The sequence below is a fragment of the Azolla caroliniana genome, unplaced genomic scaffold, assembly GCF_043228905.1.
Source record: "Azolla caroliniana isolate FFs.n. ecotype wild unplaced genomic scaffold, voAzoCaro1.0.p SCAF_2, whole genome shotgun sequence".
NCBI lineage: Eukaryota > Viridiplantae > Streptophyta > Polypodiopsida > Salviniales > Salviniaceae > Azolla > Azolla caroliniana.
Genome location: NW_028230437.1, coordinates 4,794,737 through 4,812,682, shown reverse-complemented (window position 1 = coordinate 4,812,682; position 17,946 = coordinate 4,794,737).

Here is a 17,946-nt window from a genome sequence, read left to right as displayed (position 1 = left end):
CGGTGCATGATGGATTCACTAAGGCCACACCGCCAAACTGGGAAGTAAACAAGGACATTGTTTACCTTAGAATAAATTGGGGTAATTCGACCCAAATTGTAGTGCCGCTTATGGCGTTGTGCAACCTGTAGATTTCAGGAGCTGGCATGTCGAAGTAGTGGGAGCATTTGTTGGAGATAGATCCCCCAAGTGGCACCATCCATGTTGGTAGGTCTAGAATGGACGACTTCGGTGGGAGGCGAGGGTCACACCCATAGAATGCCCGAAAAGGGTTGATCTTGGTTGATGCCCCTATATGGACATGTTGTAGGCATGGATAATGAATGGCAATATTTGATCCTAGAAGCGGCGATCTCTTGCTTGAGGGTCTTGTTGAGGTGTTCAGTGAGGCCATTCATCTGCGAGTGGTACGTGGATGTAAACAGGTCATATTAGACGCCTAAAATCCAAGAATTTAAAATTAAATGGATGGATAAATCTATCAAAGATGCCACATGGGAATGCGAAAATACTCTTACAACTAACTTCCCTAACTTTCCATTGCAAGAGTGCAATGTTTTAAAGAGGGGGAGTATGTTGTTGGGAAATCGGTCTCTCCAGATGGGATCCGATGATGAATAAAGAGGACCTGGTGAGAACCAGAAGAGAGCCGGTGAGAACCAGACAAGATCCGGAAATCGGATCAGTGGACCCGGTGAGAACTAGAAGAGAAGACAGTTTTGTAAATATTTCTTGAATAAGCCCATTGAGGCTATATTTGTAAATAGCCCTAAATTCATATAACTATAAATATGACTTAGGGCAATCACTTTAGATGTATGATTGTGTGAGAGTGTTGTTGTCATATTGTTGTAACTGTTGTACAGAGAGAGAGGGAGAGAGAGGGAGATACAGAGCGATAATCTGTTGCAACTGCCACTGTGCGAAGAAACTGAGCTCTAGGTCGTTGCCTCCAAGTCTTTGGTTGTACCCCTTCTCTTCATAGTGATAGTTCGGAGTCTGTGGGCTCCCGTGGTTTTTCCCTATGAGGGTTTTCCACATAAACATCTTGTGTCATTTTCTTGTGTACTCCCCACTTCCCATTTCTGTGTTTGATTCTTATAGAAGTGATTTACTACTCGGTTGTGGCCGAGCGATATTCCGTGCGTTTCTCCACAAACTGGTATCAGAGTGAGCAACACAGAAAATGGAAGAATCTTACGACAGCATGTTCAAGCTCACCGGCTCCAACAACTCAGTGTGGAAATCAAAGATGAGGGACATGCTGGTGGTTAAAGGTCTTTGGTTGAATGTTGATGTCGATGATGCACATGAAGACGATGACGTACATCCGATGCTTCATCGACATGAGCCTGTACAACAACTTCAATGAAGAGAGCAAGGCTCATGAACTCTAGGAGAAGATCAGCATCATGTTCCAGAACAAGAATGTTGTTAATCGGGTTTCGGTATTTCGGAACCTAGTGAGGCTCCGGTACCAAGACGGCTCTAGTATGGCGGTGCACATGAATGCCTTCCAAGGGCTGATACACCAAGCAACCTCGTTGGAAGTACCTCTCGCTGATGAGGTACTTGCTCTACTCCTATTCGGTTCCCTCCCAGATAGCTGGGAGATGTTAGTTGTCACGTTGGGCAACGCAGGGCTGGAAGGAAAACAACTATCCCTAGCAAGGGTCAAGTCGAGCTTGCTAGATGAGGAGGCGCGTTGGAAAGACAAGGAGGTGATCTCCGACGCCAAAGCCCTCCTTACCAAATTGGAACGCGGAAGACAAAGGAATCGGAGTCCCCAGAACCGAGAAAAGTCAGGGACATAGTCAAAGTCAAGGGGGAGGCCCACTTGCTTCTATTGCGGCAAACCGGGGCACTTCCAGAAGATCTGTCGGCATTTCCGGAAAGACAAGGGAACCGACAATACCGATTTGAAGAAGTCCCCGGACCGAAACGGTTCGGATCGGCAAGGGGGAAGGGAACGACGATGATCGCAACAAGTGAAGAAGAACTAATGCTCATCATCGAGGAGAGTGAGTTGAACCTTGTTGTCGACGAGACAACGTGGGTTGTCGATTCCGGAGCGTCGTTCCACCTTACCTCGAACTGGAAATGCTTCTCATCCTACACAGCCGGTGAGCACGGTTGTGTCCGGATGGCGAATGAAGGGACATGCCGAATTATCGGCATAGGAGATGTGTTGTTGACGACATCAACCGGATGCAAGTTACTGTTGAAGGATGTCCAACATGTTCCGGAGGTTCGACTAAACTTGATATCAATCGGTCGGCTAGATGATGAAGACTACACAGGTAGCATCCGGAACGGTGTCATGAAGTTCTGCAAAGGGAGCTTAATAGTGGCTCGAGCTCGGAAGGTCAACACACTGCACTTGATGAAGGCCCGGATATGTCGGGAAGAAGTGAACGTAGCATCTGACACTGCCGGTGAGCTGTGGCACAAAAGACAGTGTCACATGAGTGAGAAGGGGATGAAGAGGCTTGCCGAAGACAACCTCATTCCGGTGAAGGACGTGCAACTTGAGAAGTGCACCGATTGCTTGGCTAGCAAGCTAAACCGAACGTCCTTCCGATCAAGACCACTGATGAGACGGAATGCACCACTAGAGCTGGTGCATAACGATGTGTGTAAAGTGGACAAAAAGTCTCATGCTGGATCGCAGTAGTTCGTGACGTTCATAGATGACCATAGCCGGAAGTTGTGGGTCTCTCCATTGAAGATGAAGGATCAGGTGCTATCCGTCTTCAAGGAGCTCCACGCGAGCGTGGAAAGAGAAACCGGCCGGAAGCTGAAGGCAGTTCGAGCAGATAACGAAGGAGAATATCGGGGGCAATTCGAGGAGTACTGTTGGTCGAAGAGAATCCGGCTCAACTTCACCATGCCAAAGATGCCGGAACTAAATGGGTTGGCCGAACGGATGAACCAGACCATGATGGAGACAGTCTGGAGCATGCTGGCACATGCAAAATTACCCAAGATATTTTGGGTTGAGGCGCTGACGACGACGACCTATGTGATAAACAGATCACCCTAAGTACCCTTGGACGGAGACTCACCGCAGAAAGTATGGACCGGTAAGGATGTGTCTTACCGGCATTTGAAGGTGTTCAGGTGTCTTGCATACGTGCATGTGGCAAAGGACAAGAGAGAAAAGCTGGATGCGAAGTCCCGTCCATGCATATTCCTTGGATATGGCGATGATGAGTTTGGTTACCGGGTGTGGGATCTGGTCGATAGAAAGGTGTTCCGGAGTCGGGATATAGTCTTCATGGAAGACAAGACCATTGCCGACTGGGAGTCGAAGAAGAAGGTAACGAACTCTGGATCATCCATTGAAACCGGCTTGAGGACAAAAGGATATACCCGGTTGAAAACCGGATGTTAGCGGGTAACCGGATGACACTTGACGAACCGGCCGGATACGGACAGGAAACCGAACCGACCGAAGAAGAAGCAGAAGAAGAAGACACCGAAACCGGACAAGATCCCGAATCGGATGAGGATGAGGAACAAGGAGAGGAACCGACAGTCAGAAACCAAGGATGGAGATATCCCCTCATGGAGAGAAGAGCCCCCTAAAGATTTCCAGATGCAGAGCATGTGTTGCTAACCGATGAGGGGGAGCCGGAAAGCTTTGAAGAAGCAAGGGGAGACACCCACAGCCGCAAGTGGTTGAGTGCCATGCAGGATGAGATGGTTTCCCTACATGAGAACCACACATATGAATTGGTGGAGTTGCCGAAAGGAAAGAGGGCACTCCGGAACAAGTGGGTGTACAAGCTGAGACCGGGGGACACCGGAAATCCACCAAGGTATAAGGCCAGAATCGTGATGAAGGGCTTCCAGCAAAAGCAAGGAGTGGACTTCGATGAGATATTTGCCCCGGTAGTAAAGATAACATCCATCCGGACGGTCTTGGGCATACCAGCAAGCATGGACCTCGAGGTAGAGCAACTGGACGTCAAGACGACATTCCTACATGGAGACCTCGAATAAGAGATCTACATGCATCAACCGGAAGGATTTGAGAAGAAAGGGAAGAGCACCTGGTGTGCTGGCTGAAGAAGAGCTTATACGGACTGAAGCAAGCTCCCTGGCAATGGTACCGGAAGTTTGACTCCTTCATGACCGATCAAGGGTACCACAAGACGAAGGCCGATCATTGCATGTTTGTGAAGAAATTTGACGGAGGAGATTTCCTGATATTGCTCCTATATGTGGAAGACATGCTGATCGTTGGACGAGACCAAGTCAAGATACGGATGCTGAAGAACGCCCTTAACCGGACCTTCTCAATGAAAGACTTGGGTCCGGCAAGACAGATACTAGGAATGCACATCATTCGGGACCGGTCGAAGAAGCAATTGTGGCTGTCACAAGAAAAGTATGTGACAAGGTCCTTTAGCGGTTTAACATGTTAGAAGCAAAACCGGTCGGATCGACACTCCCGGCAAACTGCAGACTATCCGGTAAGCAAAGCCTGAAGACAAAGACAGAGAAGGCGGATATGATGAAGATTCCATATGCCTCTACGGTCGGGAGCTTGATGTATGAAATGATGTGTACTCGACCGGATATTCGATACGCAGTCAGAGTGGTGAGTCAGTTCATGACCAACCCTGGAAAAGAGCACTCGAATGCGGTAAAATGGATACTCCGGTACTTGAAGGGCACTTTGAGTATGTGCCTCCGATTCGGCTTCGATAAACCCCTCATGGAAGGCTTTACCGATTCGGATATGTCGGCTGATGTGGACACCAACCGATCAACTTCCGGATATGTCATGACCTATGCAGGGGGAGCCGTTTCGTGGCAGTCGAGGTTGCAAAAGATGGTTGCGTTGTCAATCACAGAGGCGGAGTACATGGCAGTCGTGGAAGCCGACAAGGAAATATTATGGATGAAGGACTTCATCGGAGAGCTAGAGATCCGGCAAGAGGAATACCGGCTCTACTGCGATAGTCAAAGTGCCATCCACCTTGCAAAGAACGTGACATACCATTCCAGAATGAAGCACATCCAGCATAGGTACCACTGGATCCGAGAGCAAGTTGAAGATGGAGAGTTCGTGCTGACGAAGATCCACACGGAGGAGAATGGGTCGGATATGCTGACCAAGGTGCTGACACCCGACAAGCTGGACACATGCTGAAAGCGGATCAGACTTACAAGACATCCCATACCGGAGTGAAGGGGGAGATTGTTGGGAAATCGGTCTCTCCGAATGGGATCCGGTGATGAATAAAGAGGACCCGGTGAGAACCGGAGGAGATCTGGAAATCGGATCAGTGGACCCGATGAGAACCGGAAGAGAAGACAGTTTTGTAAATATGTCTTGAATAAGCCCATTGAGGCTATATTTGTAAATAGCCCTAAGTTCATATAACTATAAATATGACTTAGGGCAATCACTTTAAATGTACGATTGTGTGAGAGTGTTGTTGTCATATTGTTGTAACTGTTGTACAGAGAGAGGGAGAGAGAGAGAGAGAGATACAGAGCGATACTCTGTTGCAACCGCCACTATGCGAAGAAGCTGAGCTCGAGGTCGTTGCCTCCAAGTCTCTGGTTGTACTCCTTCTCTTCATAGTGATAGTTCGGAGTCTGTGGGCTCCCGTGGTTTTTCCCTATTAGGGTTTTCCATGTAAAGATCTTGTGTCATTTTAATCACTTTAAATGTATGATTGTATGACAGTGTTGTCATATTGTTGTAGCTGTTGTACAGAGAGAGAGGGAGAGAGAGAGAGAGATACATAACGATAATCTGTTGCAACTGCCACTGTGCGAAGAAACTGAGATCCAGGTCATTGCCTCCAAGTCTTTGGTTGTACCCCTTCTCTTCATAGTGATAGTTCGGAGTCTGTGGGTTCCCGTGGTTTTTCCCTATTGGAGTTTTCCACGTAAACATCTTGTGTCATTTTCTTGTGTACTCCCCACTTCCCATTTCTGTGTTTGATTCTTATAGAAGTGATTTACTACTTGGTTGTGGCCGAGCGATATTCCGTGCATTTCTCCTCATATGTTACGGCCATGACCATATAATATCCCATGGTGAGAATTTACCGTAGTATTCTATACATCTGGATAAAGTGTGAGGGTTAAACGAGAGTATAAAGAAGGGGAGGATTACTTTTAATCCTTAGGATTGAGACAACCCATTAGGCCAATTGTGAACTTGCATGGGGCCCTTCGGTCTGGCTATAAATATGAGGCCTAGCTACCCTCATTTCATAATCTCTTGACTATGTAGAGGCTCTGTTTCGTGGTGGGTCAACTCTTGTAGTGAGCGTGCTAGCACTAGGTACGACTCGACGCCACGACAGTGGTATGGGACACTGATCGAGGCTCGAGCCTGTATCGATCCCTTCCCTCGGGGGTGGTCGAGTGAATCAACACCCTTCTTTCTCTCTATCCTTTCTTATTTGTTATTTCTTATATCCTTATCATATACTTACATTAAATCATAACTGTAACAGATCCCCTCTGTGCTCGCTACTAAGCCCTTAAACAGCCACATTGAACACATCTCGTTCCGCTCTTCATTGTGTACCTCTTCGGGTCAGCACACATTTCCCCTGACTCCCGAGTCGGTCCCCTCTGCTTCGAAGAACACCTTCTTCGCCCGATTGACCCACTTGGCCTCGTTGTTCTTTGCATTTCGGCCCGGTTTCGATCGAACGATCCATGCCCAGATCGTGCCCCATCCGAAATGAAACGCCGATGGGATTGAATTCCCGGTTGGACGGGACTTCCGACTCCACTTCTTTCGGTCCCGCCTCTTGCCTCTACATTTCTCTCCATCGCAGCTCCATCCTTGGCCTCCTCGCAGGCCATCTCCAATCGATCTGCGTTGGCATCGTGCTAGGAATCCTCGATGCTGCCTTCCATCTCTCCGTTCTCGACTGTCGATCTCCACATCTGTCTTTGTCTGGGCTTAAAGGCCCTTGTTGCATCCACCTCTACTTGGGTCCACTCGTCACTTGTTCGGATCAGACTCGCTCGATTTCGTCTTTTGCACCCGCCGTGGTCTCATCTTTGGCCGCCTCGCCGGTCTCATCCTTTCTTTCGTGCACGTTGACCTCGGGCCATGTCCTCTCGCCACCACCTTCCATCTCTCCGGTCTCACTTCGGCACACGAGCTCAACTGCCGAAATCTCCAGATCTGGTGTGGGGGAACCGCTTCGTCAGCACTTCTCCGCATTGCAGAACCCCGTTCTCTCACCGCCACCATCGTTCTCTCCTCACAATTAACCTGGAGATTGAGCCGACGTGAGACACGTTGGCCAAACTACAGAAGTCTCCGGAAACGGTGTGGAGGGATCTCTCCGTGTGACCTCCGACTTGTCGTCGTCCTTCTCCTTGGCGTTCCCGCCACCATCTTCCATCTCTCCGATCTTAGGTTGCCATGGCATCCGAACTACCGAAGTCTTCGGAAACGGTGCGGAGAATGATTTTGTATGTTCGCCCTCCGATGACTTGTCCATAGCCACCAACTCCTTGGTGGCGTAGGTGGTCATCACCTTCAGAGCCTTATACGCTTACCAAACCAGGGCCTCGACATCGAGATCTTCGCCATTCCGTCTCGTTGCGCGATCACTCCCTACTGTGATGAGGCACCGTCACGCGTCATCTTGCCTTTTCCTTTCGCGGACCTCTCCTCATCCAATAGATGGCATACTCGTTCGACTTTCGACCAATCCTCGGTAAGGCCCTTTGCTCCGTCGTCATCTTCGAGCTTGATTCCGATGGCCTCCTGCTCCGCTCGGTAAGGCCCTTCTCTATTGCATGCATTTCGGTAGCCAAAATCCCCATTGGTTCCATAACCGAGAAATATGCATTTCGTTGCATGGGGTGCCAACCATGTCCTTTTCTCCCTGGGGATGAACGCGTTGTCGTGAAGAAAACCGTCCACAAGCGGAATCGGTGCACCGGAGCGTAGGAACCGGCTCTTCATGCACGTACGCCTTATGTTGTACATAGAAGATCCTAGGTAGGTAGATTCGGTAGGTAGGAAGTTAATGGGAAACGGCTCCTTCCTTGCCTATAAAAAGGAGGGAGACGAGGAGGGGGGAAGGGATCGCGGTTAGAGAGGAAGAAGTGTTGTCGGGTTGTCGGCCGAAGGCTTCTCTCTCTTCCAAACTCCATAGCTTCTTTCTGTGCAGGTTTCGGGAGGCTCGCGCTGCTCTGAGGAATGCCCGACTGCTTCCGGCAGCACCTCCAACCTACTCCCTTCTTTCTGTGCGTTTACGAACAGGCATCGGCATCTGTTCGCCGGCCTGTTCGGATTGTAACCGACTTCGTGCTTCTTGTTGTTTGTCCTTGTTAATATATATATACATACATTCGTGTCTCTCTGCGTCGGTGTCCCACTCGCGTCTTTGTGTCGAGGGCCGTGTCCCTGAGAATCTATGCTCGCACGTAGTGGGTCTCTTCCCTTCTCCTTTCTCTCTTGCTTTTCGGTGCAAGACCCCCGATGTCCCGCCTCATTTCACGCATCCGCGAGGAATATCTCGACATCTTGGTGAACCCGACGTGAAGGAGGCGGCAGAAGAGCAGAAGATGAAGGGGTCAGATCTTGCGGAGGCCATGGCGTCGGCCGTGGATCGGATATTGAGTGCACGCGAGGGCACCGACGCCCTCGACAGAGCCATTGAGGTGGTCGTCGGTACGATCGGCCGGTTCAGCGGAAAGGATGCCACGAAGTATTTGGCGTCCTACGGGGCAGAAATGTTGATGCGGGACATTCCGGAAGAGAGGCGTCTTGTCGGGTTCCCTCGAGTGGCGATGCCGAGCATCCATGCGGAGGTGCTCGGGGTACGGGCGGAGAGCCGTACCTGGGAGGAGTTCGAAGGCCGACTCCTAGAGAAATACGGGCTGGACGACGCGCTCCGGCTTTCGAAACGGGACTTCGTGGAATGGGTGGAGTCCCCCGGCAAGGGAAGAAACGCGTCGGCACTCCTCCGGGAGTTTGAGGAACGCTTTGCGCGCCTTTCGGCGCTTGACCGAACCGTTCTGGATACGAGCCGGGTCCTACTATTCGTCAAGTCGGTGGACGAGCGGGACCGGGATCAAGTCGGCTCCTTGCTGGAAACCGAAGACGGGCTGACGACCGACTGGGCTGCGGTTAAGAGAGTCTGTGGCCGTTTTGACAAACGGCGAGAATGGGCTGACAACGAGGCGACCGGAGCGGGCTCTGTCACAGCAAGGAGGCTTGAGCCGGCACCACAAGGGCGAAGGGCAGAGACCCGGGAGTGGCTCGAAACCGGTTCGGCTTCGACCGGCATGGTCAATGACTCATCCGGAGGAGCAGCGCTAGAGGAGTTGACGCGGGCGATAAAGGATCTCCAGATCGCCCGGACTCGAAGGGAAGGCGGCGAACCGGCTCGTGACCGACGACCGGCAGCAGGGAACAGGTGCATGTGGTGCGACGAGGTCGGCCACATTCGGAAGGACTGCGGCGATTTCGCAGAGGCGTTGAGGAACCGGGTGGTGTACCTGTGGGAAGGCCGGGTGCATGCCGGCGATACCAGAAGGGCCCTAAACCGAAACGACGGGCGAGGAGGTATGAAGAGACTGATGGAAGAGGCAGCGGCCCGACACGTGGAGGCCATCCACTACTCGGCGTCGGCCGGTATTCGGGTCGGGGGCAGTGAGGCCCGAAAGGAGAGCAAAGACGGATTCTGGTCGGCGATGCTGGAAGGCCTCGCCGGCGCACGGCTGAGGGAAGATGAAGCGGACCGCGCTGAGAGACGGGTCCGGGAAATAACCGGGTGGAGCGACTCGGTCGAGGAGAAGACGGGCTTCGTAGAAGCCGCCTGCCGGAACTACGAGGCTCTGGTGGAAGACAAACAAGTGGGGAAAGCCGGAGCGGCCGGGCCCTCACAACGATACGAGACCCGATTCGGGCAACGACAGAACGATGCCGGTGGGTCCAGCGCGCAAGATAACCCCAGGAAGGGCGGATACCGACTGGGGACGGAAATAGGAAGGACCACGGACCTACGAAAGGTCCTAGAAGAGCGGATCCTCGACAGCAAAGTGGAGCTGTCATTGCGAGAGGTGCTAGGGATCACTAAGAAGGAGTTCCACGACTCCATTGTGGACTTGGTGAAGCGGAAGAGGCTGTCGACGTCGACGGAACCGGAGAGACCGGTGGAGGTGCGGACGACGCACATCGACGACTTGGCGCTGGAAGATGAGTGGGCGGAGAGCCACTATTCGAGGCCACACTGGGCCCGAGCGACCACGGAGACCCCGGTAAAGATCGGAGATGTTCAGGAACCGGTGGTGGCATTGGTGGACCACGGTTCGGTAATAAACCTGATGTCCATGGACTTCTATAAGAAACGAAAATGGCCGATCAACACCGAGCACGGGTGGAAGATACGGGCGGCGATGCGCGCCACCGAGGAACTGCACGGGGCCTGCCCGAACGTGCGGGTCAAGATCGGCGACGTCGAGATTGACCAGCACTTCTTCGTACAGGAGACGTCCTCGCACCCGGTCATATTAGGGGAACCATACATCACGGCGGCGCGAATGGAGACCAAGGTGCTGAACAACGGTTCGGCCTACGTGAGGGTCAAAAGCCAGGACGGGCGCCATTCGGTCCAATTTCTAACGGTGCGGCCGAACCACGAGCGAAACCGCGAATCCCTCAGTGGCGAGAACCGAGAGGATTTTTAGAGAGGGCTGCCAAGGCGTGGGGCCGAGACAGTCCGGACACTCGGGAAAGACCCCACATCTGTACGATAGGTAGGAAATTTTGCTTCTCCAACAACGAAGGGTGTATGATAGTCGGCATCGTTGGCCGAGAAAGGGCAAGGGCGGAGGAGCGACTTCAAGTGTGCGGAGTTCTCGGCCCGGACGAGGAAATCAGTGGAGCCGTGGAGGCGGTCTCCTTCGACGACACCTTGGGGATGCTGAGGAAGGTAGTCGGAGAAGACCTTAATGAAGACCGGACGATACCGGTATGTTCCGAAGAGATGTACGAAGTCATCACGAACTTCAGTCAGGGGCTCGGGTCGGATCGGACGGCCCGAGTTAGCACGAAGTACAAGACTGTGGACCGGAAGGTAAGGCCAGTCGCGGCACCCTTACCGGAGGGCAGTGAGTCCCGAATCAGAGGGGTTGCGTCGGACTCCAGTTTACGAGATCCGGTCTGCATAGGACACACCTTCACCGACGGGACGCTCCGGGAGCTCAAAATCGGTGGGGGCGGGTTCCTACTGCCGGCGGAGGAAGACCGGTTTCGGAGAATGCTCGGACGACACGGGAAAGCTTTCGCATTCTCACCGGGAGAGATCGGGTGCGTAGACCCGAAAATCGTGGAGCCGATGGTGATATTCACGGTACCACATGTACCGTGGAATCTCAAGCCGATTCCAATACCGAGAGCTCACATCCCGAAGTTGATGGAGCTATTGAGGCAAAAAGTCGATATGGGCATTCTCGAACCGTCAAGTGCCCCATACTTGAACCGATGGTTTACCGTACCAAAGAAAAACGGAACATTGCGCTTCATTCAAGACCTGCAGCCGGTCAACAGAGTGACCATTCGAAACGCAGGAATCAGACCGACCATAGACGAGTTCGTGGAGGCCTTCGCCGGAAGGTCGATTTATTCGGTCGGTGATCTGTACTCGGGGTACGACCAGTTCCAGCTAGCCGTGGAGAGCAGAGACATTACGACGATGCGAACTCCCCTCGGCCTAGTGCGAATGTGTACCCTACCACAAGGAGGGACCAACTCGGTGGCCCACATGGTGAATGCAATGAACAAGGTACTGAGGGATTGCATCCCGGACATCACCATGCCATTTCTAGACGACATCCCGATAAAAGGGTGCCCGGTGGAAGAGAAGGACGAGACACTTGGGCCGGACGGGTGCCGGCGATTCGTGACAACACACATCAACGACTGCGAGAAGGTGCTACAAAGGTTAGAGGATGCAAGGCTCACCTTCTCCGGGGAGAAATCGGCCTTCGGGCAATCATAAATCTTGGTGGTCGGACACCTATGTGGACCATATGGCCGGAAGCCGTCTCCGGCAAAGGTAGAAGCCATCTCCGCGATGCAGACCGACTGTAGCTCGGTTACGGAAGCTCGGAGGTTCCTGGGGGCGTGTGCATTCTACCACATATGGATCCCGCATTACGCCCACGTTGCGGAACCGCTATACGGGTTGCTGAAGGAAGGGCGAAAATTCAAGTGGCGAGACGAGCACACGGAGTCGGTCCAGAAGCTGAAGGAAGCTCTTGCGGCAGCACCGGCGCTCCGGAAGGCTGTCTACGGGAAGGGTACCCCGGTATACATAACGGTGGATACGAGTCCGACCGGGATCGGATGGGTCGTCAACCAAGAAGACGGGGATGACATTCCATTCCCGATCCGATTCGGCGCAAAGGTCCTCAGTGAGCGACAGCGAGGGTACGCCCAGGTTAAACGCGAACTCTGGGGTATCGTTTCGGCAGTAAACGCCGACAAAGACTACCTGATCGGGACGGAAGTGATTATCGAGACGGATTGCCTGCCAATTCTCGGCATGGTTTCCGGATGCGCGACACCGGACCTGGCGATGCTCAGGTGGATAGCGTACATTAAGTCCCTGGACTCGGAAATACGACACATTTCCGGAAAGGACAACGCCATGGCCGACATGCTTTCGAGGGTGAGGTTTGATGACGAGGGCGGCATGGTTTCGGAGGACGAAGAAGTCGGCGTGGACTTCTTCGAGGCAGCGTACGTGACGACCGATGGGACGAGCACTCCGGCACTTAACGGCTTCGACGAGAGCAAGTACGACGGCGAGTGGCTGTAGATCGGTGGTTTCTTGAGGACAATGACGCCGGATGCGTCATGGACGAGAGACGAGGCCAACCGGATCCGGAAGAAAGCATACCGATTCGTTCTCCGGGACGGATACTTATGGAAGCACCTGAAGAAGAGGAACGGCGTTCCGCTCCGGGTGGTGGCGATGAAGGAAGAACATGAGGAGCTGCTGACGGCCTACCACGACAGCCCTTGGGCTGGACACCGAGGAACGTGGGCCACGTTCGAGAAGATAAAGGGGAAGTACTGGTGGCCGGGACTGTATCGGGACGTGCATCGGTTCGTGACGATTTGCGAGAGCTGTCAGATGCACTCCGTAGTCCGACATCGGGACGAGCTTCACCCTACGTACCCTCCGACCATCCACTTCAAATGGATGGTAGACCTGGTGACGATGCCGATGGGAGTAGGACAAATGCGGTATCTGGTCTTGGCTCGAGAAGATCTGACGAACCAGGTAGAAGGCCGAGCCCTTCAGAACAAAACGACCGCGGCCGTATGTCGGTTCCTGATTGAGGACGTGATATGCCGGTACGGGTGCGTCGGGAAAATCGTGGCTGATCGCGGGGAGTTGGACGCCGAGGAGGCCGAGGAGCTATTCGACCGGCTAGGAGTCAAGCTCTCGCTTACCACTGCGTACAATCCGGAGGCGAATGGGAAGGTGGAGTGCGGACATGGACCGATCGTCAAGGCATTAGTTCAGGCATGCAGAGGTCAAGTCGGGAATTGGCCGCGGCTGCTGCCTTACGCGTTGTGGGCGGACCGAACTACGCACAGTTCGGTAACCGGATTCATGCCGGCAGAGCTCATGTTTGGGCAAAAGCCGATCATGCCAATGGAACGTACGATCTCCTCATGGGCAACCGTGGACTGGAGAGACGAGATGAGCCGGGAGGAACTATTGGCAGCGCGCATACGTCAGCTCGAGCGAAGGCCGGAGGACATGGAGCAGGCTGCGGGAAAGCTTCGGGATGCAAGGATGAGGAACAAAGCCCGGTTCGACTGAACGCACCGGCTCCGACCGGAGAAGATCGAGGAAGGCGACTGGGTGCTAGTCTATGACAGCAGCCTCGACAACCAGCACCGAGCGACACGGAAGTTCACAAGAAGGTGGTTCGGGCCTTACGTGGTACAAAGCACCAACGACAACGGTGTCAAATACAAGTGTATAATGGACGTATTCACACTATCCCTCTGTATAGATCAAGTTTGGGCCATTTGTGTAATTAGCATAAATGGTAGTTGCCCTAAGTCGGTCACTATATATAGTGACCTTGTAACCTTTTTGTAAGGTTGTTGTATTATTGTTGATATTGAATAGAAAGCCTTTTGTGTCTCTCTCTCTCTCTCTCTCTGTGCACGATCTTGGAAACTGTCATACGCAGGTACTCAACCACGAATCGAATGCTATTTGATCTTCCGCATTGACGGCCTTTGTCTTCAACATCTGGTATCAGAGCCTGCACAGTATTCGGTCCTTCATCCCGCTGTCGGCCGTCATCTCAGCCTGCACAGCATTCGGTTTCTTGCGTCATTCGAAGAAGAGAGAAGAAGAAGAAAAACGAGGCTTGCATCTCATCGCGTTAGGTCATCTTCGCTTGGAGTAAGCCAGCAGGTTGTACTCTGTTCTTTGTGATCGTAACCGCTCGAGGTGAAATCCCCTTGTGCAACATTGACACGATCGTGCTCCACTCGGTTAAACGGCATCCGAAGAGGTCATCAAACGCTGCTCGCCGCTCATTGTAACCACTCGGTGCAGATCGGTCTCAAGACAACAACCCAAATTCGTGCTTCATCCGGCTGATCGACATTCGGGAGGATCAGTTGGATCCGTCTCTCTCGTCGCTGCAGTCACCCGAAGCAGAATCGGTCCAGACAATCGGTTTCAATAATCGGTATTTGGCATATATATTCGGAAGCGAACCGGGCTCACTCCGACTCGGCAACATTCGGGAAGACCAGTCGGTTCTGTCCCTCAAGTCACCGGAGTCAATTCGAGCAAGTTCAACAATACATATATCCGAAGCCAAACCGACTCGGGTTCAAATCCGACTAGAACGATATCGGGTGAGCCAACCGGCTGCACTCCAACAAGGTTCGTAGTCAACCCCGAACCGAGCTTCATCAACCGAAACCAAATTTGATGGCATCAACATCCGGCTCGTCAGAAATGAGTCTACGAAAGTTCGATGGATCGAACTTCAACTTCTGGAAGGAGCAAATGCAGGACTATCTCATCGTCAAGGGGCAAATCGATCCCATCGAAAATGAAGAACCTCCAGAAGGATACAAACCAATTGAGTGGCAGAAGCTGGACAGAATCGTCCGCGCCACGATTCGGATGCACCTATCGGAATCGGTATACTTTACGGTGCAATCGTGTACGACAGCATTCGAACTGTGGAAAACACTGTCGGACACCTACGAAAAGAAGGTCGCTGCGACGAAGATGTTTCTGATTCGGCGCCTCTACAACTTGCGGATGAAAGAATCAGATTCGGTTCAAGCACATCTCAATGAGTACGAAAGCATAAGCTCCCAAATCTCATCTCAGGGGACGGCAATCGAGGATGAACTCAGAGCAATGATACTCATGAGTAGCCTTCCCTCATCATGGGAAACTTTCGTCACAACCGTGTGCAACGCGTCAACCACAGCTGTTAAATACTCCGAAGTCACGAGCGCAATCCTGACCGAAGCAGCTCGGAGAAAGTCTTTCGCCAAAGACTCAACAGACGACGCTTATGTAGTACAAGGTTCGACAGACCGATCGAACATACGAGGAAGAGATTCCTCACGGTAGCTGAACAATCAGCGAAGACGGAGCCAGTCACGGGACAATCGAATCTGCAACTATTGCAAGAAACCCGGACACATCAAAGCCGACTGCCGCGCACTCAAGAACAAGAACGACAAGTCTCAGAAATCAGACAAGAAGAGTGGCCGGCATGAGGAGATCAATTACGTCAGCTTCTCAGCTGATGTGCTACCAAACGACCCGAATATACTATCAATCGAAAATCCAGTCGGATCAGAAGTTCTGCTCACGACTGAAGAATCGAGCACATGGCTCTTAGATTCGGGCGCGTCATTTCACGTGACTCCTCATCGATCCCAATTTCGGCAATATATGATCCGTCACTCCGACTCAGTTCGAGTCGGCAACTCGCAACACTGTGACATCATTGGAATCGGCACAGTAGAGCTCAACCTTGCAGGTGGCTCTACACTTGTACTTCACAATGTCCGACATGTACCCGAGCTCTCAAGGCCATTGATCTCAGTCGGACAACTAGATGAAGATGGCATTCGTGCCGGTTTTTCTTCGGGAGGGTGGACACTCCACAGGGGGAACCTCCTGCTTGCTAGAGGACCCAAGATACACTCACTGTATCCGCTACATGTTACGCTCAGAGAGGGTAACCTGTTTTTGGTGGATATTCCTGTGTCCTCACTATGGCACAGAAGATTAGGACACCTCAGCAAGGCCGGCATTACGCACCTATCTAGAGCCGGATACATCCCCAAACTCTCCTTCTCGGACCATCAATTCTGCGAACATTGCCAGTATGGCAAACAAGCAGCCGCATCACACCCGACATCAGCACCAAGAGAAACGAGACCTCTCGATTTAGTCCACTCGGACGTCTGTGGCCCAATGCCGCATCAGTCTCTCGGTGGTGCCTCTTACTTCGTCAGTTTTATTGACGATTCGACTCGAAAGGTGTGGGCTTATCCAATTCGCACCAAAGATCGTGTCTTCTCGATCTTCTCCGATTGGCTCGCTATGGTAGAAAATCAAACCGACCAAAAACTGAAATGCTTTCGGACCGACAATGGGGGAGAGTTCAAATCAGAAGAATTCGTCAAATTCTGCCGACAACGCGGCATCCGACGTGAATTTACGGCACCACACAGTCCGGAGCAAAACGGGATTGCAGAACGCATGAATCGGACAATCCAAGAACGGATAGTTTCCATGCTCCAACACTCCGGACTGTCGGATGGCTTCTGGGCAGAGGCTCTACTCACGGCAGTACACATAATCAATATGTCGCCAAGCAGACCTCTAGGACTTCAAATTCCTCAGGAACTATGGATCGGCAGTAAGCCGAATTACGACAAGCTGAGGATCTTCGGATGCGAGGCGTACGCCCTTATTCCGAAAGATGATCGCCGAAAACTTGCACCTCGGTCCAGGAAATGCATTTTCCATGGATATGGATCAGACGGCGAAATGGGATACCGACTCTGGGACCCCGAACGCAGACAAATCGTTCGAAGTTCGGACGTTGTGTTCAACGAGTCGGCTATGAATCCATCAGTCGAAAAACCGATCGAAGTCCGAAGGGTAACATTTTCCGATGTGCCGACCCTTCAAGAAGGCCCCGCTCTTAACACACGGTCAGCTTCACGGGTAGCTGAACCTTACACCACCGACTCGGACAACTCTGACTCGGCACAGCAGAATAATTCGCTTTCGGACCATCCGACCTCGATACCCGATGCGACCAGTCCAATCATACCTCGACGATCCGAGAGACTGTCGCAACCTCCGGAGAGGTATTCTCCTGGAATTTTCTTCACCGACGCCGGTGAACCGACGTCTTACGAAGAAGCATCGACATCTGTCGATTCAGCCACCTGGCATCTGGCGATGGAGTCGGAAATGCACTCCATTCGGGCAAACAAGACTTGGGATCTGGTCGAACTACCTAAGAATCGACGTGCTCTTCCTTGCAAGTGGGTTTATCGGCTAAAAGAGACGTCTGATTCGACCACCCCAAAGTACAAGGCCAGATTAGTTGCGAAGGGCTTCCGACAAGAATATGGCGTCGACTTCGACGAGATTTTTTCACCAGTGGTGAAAATGACAACCCTTCGTTTTCTACTCGGCGTAGTGGCAGCCGACAACTTGGAGCTGATTCAGCTAGATGTCAAAACCGCCTTCCTCCATGGTGATCTTGAAGAGGAAATTTATATGGAACAACCAAAAGGCTTCGTGGCAACTGGCCAAGAACATCTAGTCTGCCGACTCAGGAAGAGTCTATACGGCCTCAAACAGGCACCGCGACAATGGTACAAGAAGTTCGACGACTTCATCC